We start from the raw sequence: 10,103 nt of genomic DNA on the forward strand, positions 1-10,103 counted from the left end.
CAGCCTGGGGCAGTGCCTCATGGCCAGCACAGTCACGGGTCACACATCCCCTCGGTCCCACTGCCCACCACGTGCAGCTCTGTCACCCGCATGACCCGGCACCAGCCCCGGGGGGGACACCCGCCCGCCTGCATTCCCTGCACAGCTCCGTCCCGGTGCCTCCCAAACGGGGCAGAGGGCAGCAGGGCCAGGCAGAGGTGCAGCACATCCCGCTGGAAGCCTCGTCCTTCAGCTGGGACTGCCCTCCCCCTGCGCCTGCCATTAGCGATGCAACCTGACCCAGCCTGCCATAAAACAGCGGGACGGGAGAGCAGCCTGGGAGCAGCCCGAGGAGCCGGAGTCACCGGGAGACTGAACGTGCCTCGGGGGTGGCGGGGATGAAAGGAAGGGGTGGAAGAGAAAACAGAGATCAAGGACACTGTGACGCCATGTGGCTGTTCCAGGGTGTCTCATGCTTTCGCAGCAGGGCTGGGCAGATTTATAGCTTTGTCTTGAGGGTCTGGAGCCAGCCTCCACTTATTTCATATTTAGGAGGCAGTTTCCTTTGCTTTTCCTCTTTTTCTGGCTTGTAAAGCCCATGCTGCTGGAGCAGACCCATGTCCTTGTTGTCTGCCTACAGCATCAGTGCCTGGGACAGATACTGTGTCTCTTCCAGCACAAGAGAGAACCAAACAGGGTCTGAGAGATCATTGTTTTCCTGCTGTTGTCATATAGCTCCGTGCCACTGCAGTGTCCAGAAACTCTGAATTTAACAGGCCTTCTCTATGGGAGACATGAACCAGGCAGCTGGCCCAGGGCTGCCAAAGCCATAATGCTCTTCCAGCATGGATTTTCTCTCTGTATTCTCCCCCAGCAGTTGGGCCGACCACCCTGCTTATGGCCACCTGTCCAGCTAAGAGGGAGCAGGATCTCCTGTGGTTTCTGTGGGTTTCAGAACCAGCAAATGTCCTTTAGACTCTCTGCTCCAGAAGCCATTCCAGCCCATGCCACCTCCTGCACATGGCTGTGATGGACAAGCCATGCAAGAGACCTCTCCCTGTCTGTCTGCCCAGACCAACACGGCTCAGACAGCCCATCCAGGTTCCTGGCTGGTGATGTGACTCTGCACATTGAGCATGAGATCAGAGCACTGTTTCTTTACTGTTTCCTGGAGAGGTTGTAAGAACCACCCAAGCTGACCCACTCGTCTCCCTGGTTTCTTGTCTTCCAGCATCTGCCTCTGCCAGGAGTGAGGTTGGTGGGTGGCTGGCCATGGCTGCCCCAGTGCCACCCTGACCCCCAGAACAGTTCTGGGGGACCCTTAGCTATTTTCCAGGCCTACTGACCATGATAAGGCACTAAAAGGGTCCCCCAAGGGGACCCATATGCAGAGAAATAGAAAAGGCTCCAGAGATCTGAGTGGGTCTCCAAGCAGATGCCATGGGTCTCATCCATAACTGATTAGAACAACCTCAACATTTTGCTTTCCACTTGGTTTCAGTCTGGTATCTTCCCTTATCAGGGCCATGTTGTGGTTTAATGCCCAGCCAGGGAGACAATCTGAGTCCCCTGCATGTCCCTAGGGGTTGGATGCTGCTCACACACAGAAAAGCTTGATATAGATAGACCTCCAGGTGCCATGAGGGCACTTATTTCCTGTTTGTCTGCCCTGGGTGAGTAAATTTGGTCCATGCAAGCCATGGGTGAGTGTTCACCTGCACACAGGAAATCTGGACTCTTGCAAGGCAAAGAGAAGTGGGAGGTTGGGTTTGTGCTGGGGGGGGACAGTGTTTCTCTGCCACCTTTCTCTCCTGGCAGCCAAGGGGGGATGAGGGACAGGATGGGTGATTGGGATGCCAGGATGCTCGAACTTACAATAAGTACCTCTGCCTCCACAGGTCACCGTGACAAAGGGGACTGCAGAGCTATTCCCACCTCTCCTCTGTGTTCTCTGCAATCCAGAAGCAGGGAGAACAAAGAGCAGGCGTTGGGAAAGCTGCTCACAGCAGCTGCGAAGCAACAGGGAGAGGGAGTAGGACTGAACTCCAGCCCACGCCCAGAGCATCAGCAGAAGCACAGCACCTCTGTAGGCCTCCTCATAACGTAATCTCAATGTGGTTAGTACTCTTCAGCAGAGACAGGTAAATAACCCCCTCAGCATGTAGCATGTTTCTGGTCTGTGCACAGGAAATCTCCATCTCTGAGGCTCAAGGGAGACCTCACGGAATCACAGAATGGTTTGGGTTGGAAGGGACCTTAAAGCTCATCTTGTTCTTACCCTCCTGCCAAGGACAGGGACACTTTCCACAAGACCAGGTTGCTCCAAGCCCTGTCCAACATGGCTTTGAAGGCTTCCAGGAACGGGGCAGCCACAGCTTCTCTGGGCAACCTGTGCCAGGGCCTCCCCACCCTCATCCATGGGTATAAACACCCGAAGGGAGGGTGCAAAGAGGATGGAGCCAGGCTCTCTTCAGTGGTGCCTGGTGACAGGACAAGAGGTGACGGGCATGAATGGAAACACAGGAGGGTCCCTCAGAATATCAGGAAACACTTTTTCCCCTGTGAAGGTGACCAAGCACTGGCACAGGCTGCCCAGGCTGTTGTGGAGTCTCCATCCGTGGAGATATTTATCTGGATATGGACCTGGGCAACTGGCTCTGGGTGGCCCTGCTTGAGCAGGGGGCTGGACCAGGTGACCTCCAGAGTTCCCTGCCAAGCTCAGCCACTCTGTGATGCTGCGATCTTCCTGGAAGCTTCACTTCCAGACCCTGGTTCTTCTTTCCAAGTCAAAGCCACAGCTTCTCTATCTCCCTCCTACTGATTTGCCCAGCTTGGTGGCTGTCACAAATGCCAAGCTTATGTCTATCCCAGCCGTGTGGGGCCAGGTGGATGCAGTTCAGTCTCCCAGGCAAGAGAAGGTGTTTGCCTGCTCAGCCACAGCCCTGGGAGAGCAGCAGACTCTGTGGATGGGCCACAGTGACCACATGCAGGAAACTTCACTGACTCCCTCCAAGCCAGGAGGTACAGGCAGGCTGGGAGCTCCCACACAGCCTGGCCTTGGCCTTTCCAGTACTGTTTTGATGTGGACTCAGCCCAAGGACATATTAGAGATGGATTCTGCACAGAAAGCAGGGCTGCCCCAGGGAGCACATCCCACGCTGGGCTGTTCCTGCTGCCCAGGCTTCCCCCCACCCAGACTTCCCTTCCTCAGATCCAGGTCACTGCCTCTTGCCCTCCCATCATCAGAGATGGTGAATAATTCACTCCATTTCTGTCATTACCTTGAAGGTATTTATAGTGCGTGATCGGTGCCCTCAGAGAATTCCCTCTCCTGAGCTCCATAAATTGTGTTGTCTCGCTCCCTCCTCCCCACTGCCTGTGCTAATTGCTGCATTGTGTTTGCTGACCTCTTACATTTTGTTTGGTTTCTTGCATCCTTGGACTTTTGGCACAAAGGCTCTCTCCATCTCTGTGGGCAAACTGATCCACAGATAACAGGGGCACAGCAGGTGTTGTGAGACTGTGGGGTCATCTCTCTGCTTGCTGGGCATTCAGTAGATTCTCATTTGTGGGCACATCCCACATGGAGGAGAGTCTCAGCTGGAATGGTGGGATGTGTTTCTTTGCAAAGCATGGGCAGCTGGAGCATGTGGTGAAATAATGCTACACATACAAAGTCTGGATGGGTCACTGCTAAATCCAGCCCTGCCCCTGCAGATTTTGGGGGCAGGAGGGACCTAATATGATGTACAGCTTAGTGTTCAAGGCCAGGTATGATAGGGTTCTGAGCAACCTGGTCTAGGGGGTGGCAACACTGTCCATTGACAAGGGGGTTAGAATGAGGTGAACTTTAAGGTCCTTTCCAACCCAACTCTGATTCTATGAGGACAGATTTCTCCCAGCACTTTCTGGTTTGGGCCATGCTGCACTTCAGATCTCTCTCCTTCCATGAGGAACCATCCATCTCTCATGCCCATGGCAGAACTCACTCAGAAACAGGCCAAAAGTTACTCATGGTGTCCCAAACTCTCAGGTTCTGCCACCAGAGCTGCTCCAGAGGAACGCGTGTTTTTGAGCTGTCCCCCACGGCTCAGGAAGCACCACAGCACTGCAAAGGGCTCAGTGATGCCTCACTGCCCCGAAGGCAAGCATAGAATCAGGGAATCATTTTGATTGGGAAAGGCCTCTAAGATCATCGAGTCCAACCGTTAGCCCAGCACTGCCAAGGCCACCACTAACCCATGTCCCCAAGCACAGCAATCCAGGCTTCCAGTATTCCCTGGTCAGCACTAGACAGCCCATAGGATTGAGAAAGGGGAGACAAAGGTACCAGGCACGTGCCTGTTTTTCTCTGGGATGCAGTTCGTTCTCAGCAGTTGTATCAAGGCTTTATTTCTGTCTCCTTGGCTCCCAGCACCGCCTGTCTCTCATGGCAGGGAGTCCCATGGATTAGACTTTCGGGAAGCAGCCTGCTCCTCCCCAGCTCAATGTTAATGTGGTTACTTCCAGAGTTGCTCAAGGTCACTCTGTCCCACCCATCTGAGGGAGGATCGGGAGCTGAGCTGTGCCGAGTCTGGCAGGTCTGAGCGCTGCTGGGGGGGCAGGATCCCGAGCTGGCCTGGCCTGGGCACACACTGGGGCAGCTGCCTGGGGCTGCACAGGGGCCCTGGGGCAGCCGTGGGGTCCCAAGGGAGGGGTCCCCAACTCCTGGGGCTGAAGACACTGGCACTGAGCTTTCCACAGGGAGCAGCACTGCAGAGGGGATAAAGCCCAGAGGGGAGGACAGGGCTGGAGCAGGTCAGGGAGGACAAGGCTGCCCAGACCCACAGCTGAGCTCCATCCCTGCTTTGCCCACACCAGGGGACGGGCATCCCGGGCAGCTGCTCTCCTGGGGGCTGTGCACACAAGGGCTGCTGGTCCAGCGCTGCCCTGCTCCTCCCCGGAGGTGTCCCCAGCGGTCACCGACTGTCCCACCGCAGGGAGTGGCAGCGTCACCCCCGCCTGCAGCTCCCGCGTGCCCAGCCCAGATGGATCCTCTGCTCTGCCCGGCTCGGGGGATCACAGAGCGAGCGCGCCAGGCGGCACTGCTGTGTAGATGCTAAGCTAGGCCAGCATATGGTGCTGTAGGTCCGTGGTATAGCTTGTGAGGTAGCACAGTGACCTGGGCTACGGGAATTACCAGAAGTCAGCCCAGCAGCACTGGGAAAGCTTGTGGAGAGGCTGTCTCTGTTTTGCTTGGTTTTTTAGGAGGGCAGATATTTAAATCCTGGTCCCAAACGCTACTAAGCAGAGGATGAAATGTGGCTGGTGTGTTTCTGCAGTGATGCAGCTGCTCTGGGACCCTGCCCTGGCTACAAGCTGTGCCTTTCCAGTCTGCCTGTCCCAGCCTGACTGCCTGAACAGGGGGACGTGCTGTGGGCACAGGCCAGTGGGAGAGGAGATGGGTGCAGTGAGAAATCTCACTTCCCATGAGATGCTGCGCAGCATTTCCTGGCTGTTTCCAGTTTTAGAGGATTTCTTCCCAAGGAGAAAAAGGAGGAGTCCCATTTTCCCAGGGACAGCGTGCAATGTTTCCTCATCCCACAGATCTACTGAGAAAGAGTTTTGCTGAGCAGTTTTCAGTCAGTCCCATGCAGAGGACCACTGCACCCTTGCTGCCATGGGCAAACCCAGCTCCCTGCCCTCACTTCAGGAATGGGCAAATTCTCACACCACTGCCATTTACACTCTGACCTCATGGGTGCAGATTTTGACAAGACACTCACCTGACTCCCATCAACGTCCCCTCTGCTTTCCTGGGTGTCCAGGGGCACAGCATTGTGTCACCTGGAGTGTGCCTTGGGGTTCTGAGGTGGCTGGAGGGAAAGGACCAGCTGCTGGAGGCACTCATGAGATCCTGCTTCACACCCCCGGCTCGACAGCAGCATGACAGCGGGTGACAAGAAGTGGAGCCCTTGCCCACGTATCACACTCACTCTGGCACCACCTGAGAGCTTCCCAGGGCAGGAGGGTCTTGGTGCCTGCCATAGCCACCCCTCACAGTGTGCCCATGCTGGGTGAAGGTCACAGCCCGGGCAGGGAGCCCTCACCAGCCCTGGACCAAGACAACACATCAGCAAGGCCACCCAAACCACCCCTCCCTTCCTCCCTTCCTTCTTGCCTTCTTCCTCCCTCCCATGGTCTGGTCTGCTGGCTCCCCAGCACCCAAGGGGCACTGATGTGACATTAACCTCGTACTCTCCACAGCCTCCCCGTTATTCCAGCCCTCCATGGCTGTTGTGTGGGGGTCAGTCTCCTCCAGGGGGTGCAGCACTGGGATGTCCCCCTAGGTTGCTGGGACAGCTCTAGAGCCCCTCTGCTCTCAGCTGTCTCCCCTCCATCAGCCCTTTCCTTGGTGCTCTGGTCCCTGGGCTGGGCACCACTGCTCTCCCTATGGCTGGAAGCAGTGGCTCCCCTCTGGGAAAGGCTGCTCCCTGCACCCTGGACAGAGGGTGCACGCTCAGCTCCATCGGGTGCTCTGCTCCACACAGGGATTTAAGGCTTGAGCTGGAGCCTCCAGCATTTCCCAACACCACGTTTAATGTCGTCCTTTGTGCTTCTCAGGCAGGAAGAGCTGTGTGTACAAATAATTAAAGGGAAGAATCGGAGTGATTAGGGCAGATGATTATTGTCAAATTATGATTTATCTCGGAGGGAAATTAGAATCCCCCCCTCCCCCAAAGGGCTCAGCCTAGCACGGTGAATGGGCACTGGTTTTTTGATTAATAGATGCCTTTAGAAGGTCACCTACATCCATTGCAGATTAACTCAGTGGGAAAAGTTCTTTCAGTAATTCAAGCTGTTGTTCTCACAAGCTGTCAGCTTGCTGCGAGTCGGGAAGGTCCATCCGTTACAGGGCTGCTGGGTTGGAGGGGATCTTTCTTACCTCCGGACACATGGGTGTGATATATGATGCACAGAGACATGGATGACCGAGAAAACGAGCTGTGGAAAGAAAACAAAAACAGCAGTAAAGGGAAGCGAGGGAGCTGAGCAGGGCTGGCCCAGCCAGGCTGGGGACTGGGACTGGAGGGGCAGAGCTCAGCCTGAGGCTGGTGCTGGAGCAGTGGTCCCAGAGCTGCTCTGCTCAGCGTGGTGGAGGAAGGGTTTGGATGCCCCCTTCCACGAGCTCCTCCTGCTGTGGAGGCAGTAACTCACTCTGTGGTTGCTCCATCCATGCCCGTGTTTAGCCATGTCCATGGAGGTGCTGGGCAGGCTGACCCCCGTGTCCCACAGGATCTCACAGTCTCCTGGACATCTCTGGCAAAGATCCCTCAGTGTCAAAGCTTGACTATTCCACGCCATGGACACCTCTCAGCTGGTAACTGAGGAGGAATGACCACAGCAGGGTCTAACTGCCTCTCAGGCATCTTCCTGAGGAAGGCAGGAGCTGGTGATGGCAAAGTGGAAACAGGACCAGCAGGGCTGGAATGAGGAGGGGCTGGGACTTGCCCCACTGCAAGTACAACAGCAGCACGAGTACAGCCTGTCCACAGACCTACGAGCAGTGTCAGAAATGCTCATACCTCTACAAGCTGCTCTTCATAGTGACTTTCTCTACATTATATTTCTTTCGAGGTCCATAACCCTGTGCTCAGCAAAGTCTGCAGCAGGGACTGCTCTCTTCCCTCCTCATGTGTCCATCCCTGCATGCAGACACGCAGGAGATCTCACTGAGGTGATGTTCTACATGGTGACTTTGTGCCATTGGGTTCTGAACACAGCCCAGACCAAGGCCCAGCATCCCTGATTGTGTTGGGAAGATGTGATGATGGCACAGCTCCTGTCACAATGCTGGGTGTACAGGTACCCATTTTTAACTTGTATGATTTAGGGCAAAAGGAAAGATAGGAGAGCTCCCACCCCGCAGGTGTCCTGCATGTTTAGGTGGAAACAGATGAACACATCTCTGTTCCCTGATAAATAACCATGATGATTATATTTAGATTTCTTTCCGCAAATGAACGATATTTCAGCACAGTCATCAAAAATTCCCACTAACAAACGTTTCTTTTGCATCCATCTAGCCTTCATCATAAATCTATGTGCCAGGCATTAATAATATTTTCAGCAACAGATTGATTGACTAGAACATAGCATAGTTTTCTCTAAACACTAAGGGGTTCTCAACTGATTTATTGCTTACTAAAGTCTGCACATATTTATATGTGTACCATATTCCTTGTTGTAGATGTACCACTCCTTTATCCAAGCTTTCTTCAGCAGATCCATCATGATGGTGTCAATGGCCAGTGTAGGTCTGGACATTGTGTTGCCAAATCTGTAACAGAGGCTTTGCACAGTACAAAGCTGGTGTATTTTTGATAAATGACTTTCAAGGCCAGAAGAAACAATTAGATCACTCTGAGTGGTGTGGTCCAGAGGCTCTTACCAATTGCCCCTGCACAAGGTCCAGTAATTTGAGGAGACCCGATGTTTCTATTCCAGAAAAACCTTCTGTTTTGAGGCATCAAGACGTTTGCTGGTTTGGCTGGTTTTGATGCAAGGCTTTGGATATTTGGGAGGTCTGGGGGTGTGTATGAGAATCCTGCTTTGATGTATTTTAGTTAGTTTGAGGCTTGCTGAGAAGAGCTTAAGCCTGTGGGCGACACTCTTCAGAGGGCTTCAGGCTGGAGAAGAAATAAAAACATCTCCTGATGCAGTTTTCTAAAGCTGTCCTCACCTAGATTTTGAGGGATTGGCCATAGAGTGTATGTTCTGGGAACCAAGAGGTAATTCTGGAGTTGTCCTGTGTACCCATCACACCCTAAGGATAGGACACAACAAAATGGAAAACGAAAGAGAAGCAGGACAGTGCTGAAGGCCAATTTATCCTTTATAGCCAGATGCCGTGTGTTGGATCTCCACAGCAGCGCTGGTCACCACTGGGATTAAGAAAGCCAGTGGTGAGGACAGAGACAGACACCCCTGTTTTCAGCACACCCTGCAGTCTGATTTTGGCTTCCTGTGGAGGGGGTGCTGGTGAGCTGATGAGAGCAGAGTTTTCAGACAGCAGCTGCCCAGAGAGCTGAGCACCACCTGGAGGGGACACTCTCTGACGTGGCACAGCATCCTCAAGACACTGTGTCTGTACCATCAGGAAGAAGAGGCAGTTGGAGAAGGGAACAGGCTGGGAATGTTATTTTTCCCTCTTTAATATCCTTTGATCCCTTGGTAGGATGCTGGGGGGACTGGCTGGTGCACTGCTGTGCCCAGCTCTGGTGGGGAAGCCTCTGCTGGTGTATGTACCATTACAGTGATCACTGATCTGATTGACTGGCTGTCTAATGGGTTGTTACAGCACTGCAGAGGCTGTCTTGCTCTACAGGTTAACTGTGAGGAGCTGAGGAGATGAAGCAACACTCCTCTAAATTGGGCTGTGCATTGGGAGCAGAAAGAAGGATCTCAAAAGAAACTCCACCCTACCCTTCGCAAAAAATTTCTTTTATGGTCTTTCACAAGGGAGGCCACAAACAAACTGAGGAGATGCCAGGAGTCAAAAGACAGTTTTCAGGTGGGTTTGTGGTTTTTTTTCTTTCTTTAAGTGGCCTGAGATGTTCAAGGCAGGTTTACTGCTCCTGAAAGTTGTGTAAGTGCAGATATGCCCAACCTCTGCCTTGCTGTCCTTTGCTTGGTGTAAGGAAGCCAAGGGACACATGAAGTTAGGGGTGAGGTGTTCACAATACAAATGTTCCTCACCAGGTACACAAATTTGCTGCCACTGATGTTTCCTATGAGTCACAAACACTTGCTATCCATGTGCTCACATGTCCTACACAGACTCGTGGATGTCACTGATACGAGAGCTCCTGGGCTGTGTATCTGTGACCTTGGCTATGAAATCAGCTCTCCTCTCAGCAGTATTGTCACCAGGCTCATGGTGCAGGTCATTGTACTAACCCACAGCACAATGCCCCATCAGAGCAAGGGGCAAGTGGCCTCAGCACTGTGGACCTTTTTCCTTCCCTTCCCTTCCCTTCCCTTCCCTTCCCTTCCCTTCCCTTCCCTTCCCTTCCCTTCCCTTCCCTTCCCTTCCCTTCCCTTCCCTTCCCTTCCAAAACCTTCCCTTCCCAAACCTTCCCTTC

General features: G+C 53.6%; 1 long non-coding RNA gene across 1 annotated transcript in view; it reads right to left on the bottom strand.

Moving 5' to 3' along the window:
• Positions 1-6,689: 6,689 nt before the first annotated feature.
• LOC113947341 overlaps positions 6,690-10,103 on the bottom strand; it is an 11,781-nt gene continuing 8,367 nt past the window's right edge. Inside the window, exons 2-3 of the long non-coding RNA XR_003527679.1 lie at positions 7,545-9,984; positions 6,690-6,963 (exon numbers count right to left, since the gene is read on the bottom strand). This is a non-coding gene — a long non-coding RNA (uncharacterized LOC113947341). The remainder of the gene's footprint in view (positions 6,964-7,544; positions 9,985-10,103) is intronic.

Source organism: Corapipo altera, unplaced genomic scaffold (genome assembly GCF_003945725.1).
Source record: "Corapipo altera isolate COAL_440 unplaced genomic scaffold, ASM394572v1 75, whole genome shotgun sequence".
Classification (NCBI taxonomy): Eukaryota; Metazoa; Chordata; class Aves; order Passeriformes; family Pipridae; genus Corapipo; species Corapipo altera.